Source organism: Suncus etruscus, chromosome 11, assembly GCF_024139225.1.
Source record: "Suncus etruscus isolate mSunEtr1 chromosome 11, mSunEtr1.pri.cur, whole genome shotgun sequence".
Taxonomy (NCBI): Eukaryota; Metazoa; Chordata; class Mammalia; order Eulipotyphla; family Soricidae; genus Suncus; species Suncus etruscus.
In genome coordinates this window covers 4,958,098-4,971,039 of record NC_064858.1, presented here as the reverse complement: position 1 = coordinate 4,971,039, position 12,942 = coordinate 4,958,098, and positions in this window count along the sequence as shown.

Genomic DNA, 12,942 nt, shown 5'->3' with positions numbered 1-12,942 from the left:
TGTTGGGAGTTAATGCATTTTCTTTGTCTTGTGGTATTCAGCCCACTACTTGAATGCCAACATGCTTAATAACTTAATGCTCTTAACTTCCTTTTACTTGACTCATCATTCGTCATGGTATTTGTTGAACTTATCAGTGGCTTGTTGCCGAAGCCACCAATGGTGTCGAAACTATGCAATGTCCATCCCCAGAGGAAAACCAGGCCCTAGGATAGCTTATAAAGCATTTGCTGTTTTCATGTGTTGAAAATAGTTCTTTTGCCACTTTCCCAGGCTCTTCTCAATTGTCAGCTTTTTTCCAGAACAAATCATCAGACCTCCAGGTTGATGTCTCATTCTTAAGTGTGATCCTCTAGAGCATGATGGTGCTGGAAATGCTTTCCTGGGAATATTCATATTCTCCTGACCCCAGAGTAAATCGGGGAGAAGCTGAAGGTCATTCTTGTGATTTTTGCCTATTGGAATTCATCAATTTGGCTATTTTCCCAGACCAGAATGGCATCAGCAGTTAATGGTGTAATGGGACCTGTTCGTGTCAAAAAGACTGGCTTAAATCCAACAACAAAGACCCAAGCAAGCAGTTTTTGATACTAGAAACCATAAGTTTTTGCTTAGAATTTATTGCATAGGCATGAATGTCTTTTCTTACACACACACACACACACACACGCACACGCTTGTTCAGATAAAAGCTAGACCATTGTAACCCACCCAATGGGATTCTATCTCCTGAACCAAAAGTCAAAGTTCTGACCAACACTTCTTTGCCACTGCTGAGTGTAAAAAGATGTATGGGAAATATGAGTTCCATAAATGTATACCAGAATCGCAGAAAAGCATGGTGACTAACAAAGCTGAGTGATAATGAGAATCAGAACTGCCCTGAACAACACAAAAGTGACCTTAGCGATGATTCATCACAATGCAGAGATGATGAGCTCCATCGTGTGCACCTTTAGACTTTGTGTTTCTCAAAGGGAATTTTGTTTCTTATATTAGATTCAACATCACACATTGTACCCATCATCCCAGAAGCAAGCAGACAGGGATGACATTCAACAGTCTGCTCTGGGGTGGCCAACACAATGGTCTTGCTGATCTACCTGCCATCTGTTTGGTTTGTCTGTTCCCACGCTATACAAGTTGCTTAATAATTTTAGAATATTCTCTCTGTGTGTCTCTCTCGTACACAGTCATGTGAGTGTTTTAGAGCACTGTTTTTTTTTTACTGCAGAGAATGCACAAGTAGCCTGAGACCATATATAGGATCCCCAAAGTTTACTGTTTCCTATATATTCTATAGAAAAGTGATATAATCAGTTTTTCTCAAGTGAAGACTTTATTCTGAGAGTCAGAGGGAGGAAACAAGTTTGAAAAAAAAAGCCATAGTTTTAAAAAGGTTTAAAAACTCTATCATGTAATAGCATATATATCTGTATTTTCAAAAACTAATAAATATATACTGGTAAAGTACATAGAGAATCTCCCTATAAATCAATACATGGTAAAATGTATTGATTTGCAAAAATGTATGTTGTTGTGTCCCTTCTACAACATAGTCAATTCCCTCTAGGGAAAATCTTGAGTCTGACATGAAGGACTTATCTTTGATGTATAATGATATGCATCTATGGCAACCACTTAAAACTAGGAGCCCATCATCCTTGGAAGTATGGTTATAATATACAACTTGCCGCTCTTGTGCTAATAAGCACAATTGTGACTTGGCTCAGTGGGAGTTCATGTCATTTATCTAGGATCCTGGATACTGAGAGGAGGAAAGGGACAAAAGGGATGAGCTCCCAATAGTGAATGGCAGAAGGAGATGGAAGACAAAGGAAACAAGAACAGAAAACAAGAGCAGCTTTCAAATGCCAGTGTAGCTGCTCTGAAGGAAAACACTGAGTGCAGGAAGAGAAGCAGGCATTAACTTTAGAATCACTTACAGTCAAACTTTTTTTCCCCCTAGTGAGCTAGCTGACTTTTATTGGCTAGAAGAGGAGGGTATCAAAAGATTCTCATTCATGCCAACTCCTCAGTACATCACTCTTGGTTGCATTTTATACTTTGCAGAAGAAATTTAGATGCTTAGATAAGTTGAAGATCTTCTTACTTGCCACTCTTTTTTGCCTCCTTCTATTAAGATGCAAGAGTTGTCTTCTGTTGAAGGCCAATTTTCCCTAATAGGCTCCAATTCTTGCCTCCTACTGCCTTTTAAGAAGACTTTCCCTCACACATTACTGTAAGTCTCTCTCCAGTGAACTTACTAATAAGTTGGTGATCACCATATACTATGGCGGCATCTTTGGACTCTAAATTCATAGCAAGATTAAACTTAATACTTTTGGCATGTCTCATAGGCATTGCATGCTTATCATAGTCAAATACCTGGTTTCTCTCTGAATTTATAGTCATCTCTTGGCTTCCCCATCTTAGTAATTTGCAGAGCTGTTGTTAAGTCCAATGCTTAGGGTTATTTGTGATTGTGGTTTCTTTCGTAACCACATTCTTTTTTTTTTTTTTTTTTTTTTTTTTTTTAATTTTTTTTTTATTTAAACACTTTGATTACATACATGATTGTGTTTGGGTTTCAGTCATAAAAGGAACACCACCCATCACCAGTGCAACATTCCCATCACCCAAGTCCCAAATCACCCTCCTCCCCACCCAACCCCCGCCTGTACCCTAAACAGGCTCTACATTTCCCTCATACATTCTCAATATTAGGACAGTTCAAAATGTAGTTATTTCTCTAACTAAACTCATCACTCTTTGTGGTGAGCTTCCTGAGGTGAGCTGGAACTTCCAGCTCTTTTCTCTTTTGTGTCTGAAAATTATTATTACAAGGGTGTCTTTCATTTTTCTTAAAACCCATAGATGAGTGAGACCATTCTGCGTTTTTCTCTCTCTCTCTGACTTATTTCACTCAGCATAATAGATTCCATGTACATCCATGTATAGGAAAATTTCATGACTTCATCTCTCCTGACAGCTGCATAATATTCCATTGTGTATATGTACCACAGTTTCTTTAGCCATTCATCTGTTGAAGGGCATCTTGGTTGTTTCCAGAGTCTTGCTATGGTAAATAGAGCTGCAATGAATATAGGTGTAAGGAAGGGGTTTTTGTATTGTATTTTTGTGTTCCTAGGGTATATTCCTAGGAGTGGTATAGCTGGATCGTATGGGAGCTCGATTTCCAGTTTTTGGAGGAATCTCCATATCGCTTTCCATAAAGGTTGAACTAGACAGCATTCCCACCAGCAGTGGATAAGAGTTCCTTTCTCTCCACATCCCCGCCAACACTGTTTATTCTCATTCTTTGTGATGTGTGCCATTCTCTGGGGTGTGAGGTGGTATCTCATCGTTGTTTTGATTTGCATCTCCCTGATGATTAGTGATGTGGAACATTTTTTCATGTGTCTTTTGGCCATGCGTATTTCTTCTTTGTCAAAGTGTCTGTTCATTTCTTCTCCCCATTTTTTGATGGGGTTAGATGTTTTTTTCTTGTAAAGTTCTGTCAGTGCCTTGTATATTTTGGAGATTAGCCCCTTATCTGATGGGTATTGGGTGAATAGTTTCTCCCACTCAGTGGGTGGCTCTTGTATCCTGGGCACTATTTCCTTTGAGGTGCAGAAGCTTCTCAGCTTAATATATTCCCATCTGTTAATCTCTGCTTTCACTTGCTTGGAGAGTGCAGTTTCCTCCTTGAAGATGCCTGTAATGTCCTGTAGTGTTTTGCCTATGTGCTGTTCTATATATCTTATGGTTTTGGGGCTGATATCGAGGTCTTTAATCCATTTGGATTTTACCTTTGTACATGATGTTAGCTGGGGGTCTAAGTTTAATTTTTTGCAAGTGGCTATCCAATTGTGCCAACACCACTTGTTGAAGAGGCTTTCCCTGCTCCATTTAGGATTTCCTGCTCCTTTATCAAAAATTAGATGGTTGTATCTCTGGGGAACATTTTCTGAGTATTCAAGCCTATTCCACTGATCTGAGGACCTATCCTTATTCCAATACCATGCTGTTTTGATAACTGTTGCTTTGTAGTACAGTTTAAAGTTGGGAAAAGTAATTCCTCCCATATTCTTTTTCCCAATGATTGCGTTAGCTATTCGAGGGTGTTTATTGTTCCAAATGAATTTCAAAAGTGTCTGATCCACTTCTTTGAAGAATGTCATGGGTATCTTTAGAGGGATGGCATTAAATCTGTATAATGCCTTGGGGAGTATTGACATTTTGATGATGTTAATCCTGCCAATCCATGAGCAGGGTATGTGTTTCCATTTCCGTGTGTCCTCTCTTATTTCCTGGAGCAGAGTTTTATAGTTTTCTTTGTATAGGTCCTTCACATATTTAGTCAAGTTGATTCCAAGATATTTGAGTTTGTGTGGTACTATTGTGAATGGGGTTGTTTTCTTAATGTCCATTTCTTCTTTATTACTGTTGGTGTATAGAAAGGCCATTGATTTTTGTGTGTTAATTTTGTAGCCTGCCACCTTGCTATATGAGTCTATTGTTTCTAGAAGCTTTTTGATAGAGTCTTTAGGGTTTTCTAAGTAGAGTATCATGTCATCTGCAAACAGTGAGAGCTTGACTTCTTCCTTTCCTATCTGGATTCCCTTGATATCCTTTTCTTGCCTAATCGCTATAGCAAGTACTTCCAGTGCTATGTTGAATAGGAGTGGTGAGAGAGGACAGCCTTGTCTTGTGCCAGAATTTAGAGGGAAGGCTTTCAGTTTTTCTCCATTGAGGATAATATTTGCCACTGGCTTGTGGTAGATGGCCTTCACTATATTGAGAAAGGTTCCCTCCATTCCCATCTTGCTGAGAGTTTTGATCAAGAATGGGTGTTGGACCTTATCAAATGCTTTCTCTGCATCTATTGATATGATCATGTGGTTTTTATTTTTCTTGTTATTGATGTTGTGTATTATGTTGATAGATTTACGGATGTTAAACCAGCCTTGCATTCCTGGGATGAAACCTACTTGATCGTAGTGGATGATCTTCTTAACGAGGCATTGAATCCTATTTGCCAGGATTTTGTTGAGGATCTTTGCATCTGCATTCATCAGTGATATTGGTCTGTAATTTTCTTTTTTGGTAGCGTCTCTGTCTGGTTTAGGTATCAAGGTGATGTTGGCTTCATAAAAGCTATTTGGAAGTGTTTCTGTTTGTTCAATTTCATGAAAGAGTCTTGCCAAGATTGGCAGTAGTTCCTCTTGGAAAGTTTGATAGAATTCATTAGTGAATCCATCTGGACCTGGGCTTTTGTTTTTCGGCAGACATTTGATTACTGTTTTAATTTCATCAATGGTGATGGGGGTGTTTAGATATGCTACATCCTCTTCCTTCAACCGTGGAAGATTATAAGAGTCCAAGAATTTATCCATTTCTTCCAGGTTCTCATTTTTAGTGGCGTAGAGTTTTTCAAAGTAGTTTCTGATTACCCTTTGAATCTCTGTCATATCAGTAGTGATCTCTCCTTTTTCATTCCTGATACGAGTTATCAAGTTTCTCTCTCTCTCTTTCTTTGTTAGGTTTGCCAGTGGTCTATCAATCTTGTTTATTTTTTCAAAGAACCAACTTCTGCTTTCGTTGATCTTTCGGATTGTTTTTTGAGTTTCCACTTCGTTGATTTCTGCTCTCAGCTTTGTTATTTCCTTCTGTCTTCCTGTTCTTGGGTCCTTTTGTTGAGCATTTTCTAGTTCTATTAGCTGTGTCATTAAGCTACTCAGGTAAGCTCCTTCTTCCTTCCTGATGTGTGCTTGCAAAGCTATAAATTTTCCTCTCAGTACTGCTTTTGCTGTGTCCCATAAGTTCTGAGAGTTTGTGTCTTTATTGTCATTTGTTTCCAGGAACCTTTTTATTTCCTCCTTGATTTCATCTCGGACCCACTGGTTATTGAGCATGAGGCTGTTTAACTTCCAGGTGTTAAAGTGTTTCTTCTGAGTCCCTTTGGAGTTCACAAATAATTTCAGAGCCTTGTGGTCAGCGAAGGTAGTCTGCAAAATTTCTATCCTCTTGATCTTATGGAGGTATGTTTTATGTGCCAGCATGTAGTCTATCCTGGAGAATGTCCCATGTACATTGGAGAAGAATGTGTATCCAGGTTTCTGGGGATGGAGTGTCCTATATATATCCACTAGGCCTCTTTCTTCCATTTCTCTCCTCAGGTCTAGTATATTCTTGTTGGGTTTCAGTCTGGTTGACCTGTCCAGTGTTGACAAAGCCGTGTTTAGGTCCCCCACAATTATTGTGTTGTTGTTGATATTATTTTTCAGATTTGTCAGCAGTTGTATTAAATATTTTGCTGGCCCCTCATTCGGTGCATATATGTTTAGGAGAGTGAATTCTTCCTGCTCTACGTACCCCTTGATTAATATAAAATGTCCGTCTTTGTCCCTTACAACCTTCCTGAGTATAAAGTTTGCATTATCTGATATTAGTATGGCCACTCCAGCTTTTTTATGGGTGTTGTTTGCTTGGATAACTTTTCTCCAGCCTTTTATTTTGAGTCTATGTTTGTTCTGACTATTCAGGTGCGTTTCTTGTAGGCAGCAGAAGGTTGGATTGAGTTTTTTGATCCATTTAGCCACTCTGTGTCTCTTAACTGGTGCATTTAGTCCATTGACGTTGAGAGAAAGAATTGTCCTGGGATTTAACGCCATCTTTATTTCAAAATTTGGTGTGTCTTTTGGGTAGTCTTGTCTTAGATTAGGTCTTTCAGTTTTTCTCTTAAGACTGGTTTTGTGTCTGTGAAGTTTCTGAGCTGTTTTTTGTCTGTGAAACCATGTATTCTTCCATCAAACCGGAAAGTGAGTTTTGCTGGGTATAGTATTCTGGGTGAAGCATTCATTTCATTCAGTCTTGTCACAATATCCCACCACTGCTTTCTGGCATTGAGCGTTTCTGGTGACAGGTCTGCTGTAAATCTCAGGGAAGCTTGCTTGAACATGATTTCCCCTTTTGATCTTGCTGTTTTCAGAATTCTGTCTCTATCTGTGGGATTTGTCATTGTGACTAGGATGTGTCTTGGGGTGGTTTTTCTGGGGTCTCTTTTGGTTGGTACTCTTCGGGCATGCAGGATTTGATCACATATATTCTTTAGCTCTGGAAGTTTCTCTTTAATGATGTTCTTGACCATTGATTCTTCCTGGAAATTTTCTTCCTGGGTCTCTGGGACTCCAATGATTCTTAAGTTGTTTCTGTTGATCTTATCATAGACTTCTATTTTCGTCTGTTCCCATTCTTTGACTAATTTTTCCATTGTCTGCTCATTTGCTTTAAGTTTTTTGTCCAATCTCTCCTGCTGTATGGAATTGTTATGTATCTCATCTTCCACAGCACCAAGTCTATTCTCAGCTTCTGATACCCTGTCCCAGAGCTTATCCATTTTGTCATTCACTTCGTTTACTGAGTTTTTCAGGCCTGTTAGTTGACATGTTATTTCAGTTTGGAGTTTTGTCATTTCTGCCTTCATATTTTCTTGGTTCTTATTAGTGTTCTGTTCAACTCGATCCATGGTTTCTTGGAGTCTGTTGAGCACCTTCCATATTGCTAGTCTAAAGTCCTTATCTGAGAGGTTGATTAGTTGTTCAGTCATTATCTGGTCCTCAGAATTGTCATCTTCATTCTCTATGTCTGATGCTGGCCTGCGCTTTTTCCCCATTGTCACATTTGTATTGTGGGTTTTTCTACGTGTTGTAGTGGTATTCATTGTCTATATGATGTAGGCAGCACACTCCTCTGGCTCCTCCCTTTCTGGATGGGCTGACTTGCCTCTAAGGGAGGGGAGTCCTCCGTGGATGAAGCCTCACACTGGGTCAAATCTTAGGCCCGAGCATGTAACAGAGAAGACAGTCCAGAGAGAAATGTTTGCTTCTGTGATATAGCGCCGTTCTTAGTGTGATTTTTCCTTCTTGTTGCAATGGAGTTCTTTCCTTAGAAAGAGTGCACGGCCGCGTAGCGAAGCGGAGCGGCCGTGCTCCTCTGAGCCTCTTTTTGCCCCACTCGCAAGAGTTTCACGCAAGAGGACAGTAGACAGACATAGACAGGTCACACTCACAGTCTTTCACAGCTGAGCCCCACTGGGCCGGTCTCGTAACCACATTCTTAAAGTTGTGTGGTTAGCATAATCCAAACAAATTCATATTGGTTTATCAGCTCGTTGGCAAGAAATGCTGAACCAGATTTTGCTACGGGGCCCAAAATATGGGATTTGCACATAAAAAAGAAACAATATTAAATATTTTAAATTGTATTACATGACGAATGCATAAATACATGAAAAGTATGAATGTTTGTCAGGCAACATATTAATATATTTGTTTTTGTTTGGGAACCACACCCAGTGATGTTCAGGCCTTAATCCTAGTTCTTCACTCAGGGACCACTCCTAGCATGTTCAGGAATCTGTTTGAGGTACTGGAAATTGAACCCAGGTGGGCAGTGTGTAAAGTGTGTGTTCTACCTGCTATCATATCTATTGCTCCAGACAAAAGAATAAATTTTTTTAAGTTCCTACTCTTCTTTGAAAGATAATATTTTCTTTTCTTGTGAAAATTAACTGTTTTGACATTTTTATTCTTCCCTTTCACTCCAAATTTTTATTAAAATTAAAAAATAATAATAACTAAGATATCTTCAAAAGTAATGGGATTACAGATCCTATGTTATGTATTCTTGGACAATTTGATATTTTCATACTTAATGATTTTATTTATTTGGTATAACTTGTTGCTCCCTTGGATTTGAGTTGATTTTTTGGGGGGGCCACACCCGTTTGATGCTCAGGGGTTAAGCGCTCAGAAATTGCCCCTGGCTTGGGGGGACCATATGAGATGCCCACCGGGGGATCTAACCGTGGTCCTTCCTTGGCTAGCGCTTGCAAGGCAGACTCCTTACCTCTAGCGCCACCTCGCCGGCCCCTGATTTGAGTTGATTTTCATGCATGAAAATAAACTATGCTCCACCACAAGTGCACCCATTCTCATGCAATGTATGTGGCATTGTTCTTAATGGTATGATTTTTATAAGACCACACCTTTGAATAGTCAAATACTCTTAGTATTACTTGCACTTTTGATTAGTTTGAACTTATTTGATATCACCAGCCAGGAATAAGAATTCCTTTGTATCCCATCCTTCTCAACATTTGATAGTGCCATATTTATCAATATTTTCCAAGCTGATGGAAGTCCAAATTAATTTTATTTCCTTGATTAGCATTGTGATTAAGAATGTTTTCAGGTACTGGAGCAAATAGTACAGAAGGTAGGATATTTGCCTTGCAGGAGGCCAACCTGAGTTCAATCCCTGGTATCCCGTATGATCCCCTGAGTGCAGAACCAAGAGTAACCCTGGAGCATCACTGGGTGTGACTAAGAAATAAAAAATAAAATGTTTCCAAACATGGAGAGCACATTTATGTTTTTCTTCTTGCTGAATTTTTGTGCAAATCATGTGTCCAGCTTTCTTGGAGCACCACATGGTTTGGGGACAGAACCTCTCACTCCTACAGTTAAGGCAATTGCCTGACAGAATTTTTTTTAGTATGACTTTTTCTTTTGGAAATATCATTTTGAAGGAAAATAGTTTGAAAAGCTTCTCTTCTATCAAGTTCTAGCATGTGAAGGGACCTTATTCACTAGATAGGATTGCTTCTAGGAAAAGATAAAGACAAAATGATGAAGGGAAACTTTGTCCCTTCACAGTTTTTAGTAGCTAGAGTCTCACTAAATTCATATTGGGTTTTGTAAAAGCCTTCTCTTCCAGAACAGAAGGAAGAAATCCATGTTGGGTATTGAGAAAGCCTTCTCTTGTGGAAGTAACAGTACTGGAAGTATGGAGCATAGTCTTGACTATGGAGATTTTCTAGTCTGGAAAAGAATCTGATTGGGCAATGGTGATTATCCTATGTCTAGCCAGGGGAGCACTCTACTGGATCCAAGTGTCACCCTCACTTCTGTTGACCTATCAATGAATCTAGGATGAGGAAGCATCCAGACTTAACCGAATCTTCCCAGCAATTATACACAGGCAGCCCGCAACTTTGAGTACTCCTCTATAAATAAGGTTCAGTGGGGGATTAAGTCATCACTTGTCATTCTTAAAAAGAGTAGCATGGACCTCTGTGTCATTTGAAGATCCGTGAAGATCTGAGGGATGCCCTTGGCATCAACTTGTGCTGGGAAGCTTTCTATCCTCCATCCATCTGTGTCTCTTTATCTCTAGAGATTTGACTATTTTTTTAAATGCACAGCCCAGAGCAAGGCAATATATGTAATGTATTAGATTATATAGGGCATAATAAAGCATTCACATTTCCCTCTCTCAACAGATAGAAAACAGATGTTTCTGAAACAGTTCAGAAAGTTGAGAGGAGGTGGAGGGGTAAAAAAAATCATATTTTGCAGCCAGGAAAATGAAAGAACCGTGTTTTCAGGCTAGGGTCATGGTGACATGCCTCTGAGTTCTCCTCCACACCTGGATAAGGCCATTTGTCAAGTTAAAACGAGAGAAAGGTGGGTGACCCACCGATGTGACTCATCTCAGTTTGATATGGAGATGACTGTGCAAGTTCATTATAAGGAGGAAGGAAGAAAACTCTGGTAAATAGAATGATGCTTCATCTTCTGGAGTACTCATGAGGTGATCGTGTTCTCCTCTATAGATTTTACAGATCATCTGGCAGTAAAGAATGCAGTGAATTGATTGGAGTCTCATTTTCCCAGTATGTAACAGGAGAGCCTTGCTGTGTTGAACCTGTTATAGTAGAAAAACACAAGCTGATACCATCACTGAACATCAGTGACAAAATAACAAAGACACAGCATGTTTGTGTTTGTGTTTTGTTTTGTTTTGCCTTTTCCCACATCATAGAGCCCCAAACTAAAGTCAGGGTCAATCTAAACCCTAGAACTGCTGTGACTATGTCAGTGAATATGCCTCACTGCCTCTCATGGTAGAAGGGAATCTGATGATCAAGCAAGAGAAGGATCTGAAGATATTTTTGCAAAATGAAAGTTGGAGTGATTTTTAGAGTAAGTTAGATGACTTAAGGCTTGCTTCACTTGAGAAAGAGACAGAATCAAAGCATGTCTTCCAGTTTAGTTTCTAACAGTCCTGCTGGGGCCAGAGAAATAGTACAGAAGGTAAAAACACTTGCTTTGCATTTAGCTGACCCTAGTTTTATCATCAGCCCTTCAGGCGTGACCCAAATCCTCTCTCCATGCAATCCCCCATCCCAAAGTGTTGAGCATATTGTCAGTTCCATGTGGTCTTCAGAAGGTCAAGATTCTTTTTTTTGGCGGGGGGGGGGGGGGGCGGACACACCCCGTGATACTCAGGAGTTTCTCCTGGCTATGTGCTCAGAAATCGCTTCTGACTTGGGGGGTCAACCATATGGAATACTGGGGGTCAAATTGCGGTCCATCCTGGGTCAGCCGCATGCAAGACAAACACCCTACTGCTGTGTCAATGCTCTGGTCCCATCCAGAAGGTAAAGATTCTATCTAAGCTCAGGGTCTCAGAAAGGTAAGTCCCTTCAGTCTTTGGAGCCCAGCCAGTTGCAATACCTGTATGTGATCCAATCAGAGGAACTACCTTCTTTCTTATTTTTTTTAATTTAAAGAACTGTGATTTGCAAAGTTCTTCATAGTTGAGTCATAGGTATCCAATATTACAATGCCAATCCTATTACCAATGTCAACTTTCCTACAGCAGTGCTCCCATGCTCCCTCCTACTCGCTCCAAACCCTCATGCCATTTGTCCCCTTTTTGGAGAATTCAGCATTTTCCTAAGAGTAAAGGTATAGTTGGACCTTGCCTCAAGTAACTATAATGGGAATCTGTTTGGTTTGTCTGAGACCCAAAATATAAGTCACTTGGCCAGGACAAGGAGGCCCCTACAATTTCATCAGGAGACTGCTGTCAGGGGCTGGAGGGGGGGGGACAGACAGCAGCCACTACTTTTCCCCCAAACTCCTAAACAAGACCTAAAGAAAGCTGGTTTTCTTCTAGAAGAGTCATCCAAGTATTCCCCCATGCCTATGCAATTTGGGGGCTTCAGGAAGGCCTTCTCAGTTGCTGCTTTCTTCAGTTGCTCCCCCTGGGACCTTGAAAGAGAAGCACAGAAAAAATGGGTCAAGGAAGCAATGGGGCTAATCAGCCTCAGAGGGTCGATGGAGATCACCCTCAACCCTACTGGGAAACAGAAAAAACAATTCTTCCCTGTGTGTGTGCACTCACACATGTGCAAAGAAAGGATGATTACACACTCAATACTCAGCTATAGTCGTGAAAAATCATAAGCTGCTTGATTTGGGAAGGAAAGTGTAAGTGCAATTAACTCATCAATATAGACTCATCATCAGTTGTCACTGGTTTCAGATTGTGGAAAGGTTCATGGGCAAGGAGGTAACTCGAGGCCAATGATTTGCAGGATTCTATTCCAGTTAATGACTTTTAACATATGGACTTGAGCAGAGCTAGTGATTTTAAAGCCTTCCCAGTGTCCCAGCAGGCCGAGCCTAATTGATCTCATTAAAGGCCAGTCCTTTTTGCCTTGGCCTGGAAAATGGTGTTACCAAGAAAGTATGTTTTGATTTCTTTTTCTTTTCTTCTCCATTCTTCTATTCTTTCTTCCTTTCTCAAGTTCTGCTCAAAGGCCAAAGCCATGAAGGTTAAAAACTCATAATCCGATTGCAGAGTTGGAACATTCTGGCTTGTAGATCCACTTCTAAAGTCAGGATATCTAAAGAGAAAGCCTTGGTATATCTAATAGGTAGTGTAGGATCTTTTCTACACAAAGGGAACAATCTATGTGTAAGACAGGTTGAAACATTTCAGACACTTCTCAGATGTGTTTCTTGTTTCTGCAGGCAGAAAAGTCATTTCGCACCAGCCATAGCAAAATCTCCAAGGTCTTTAAAT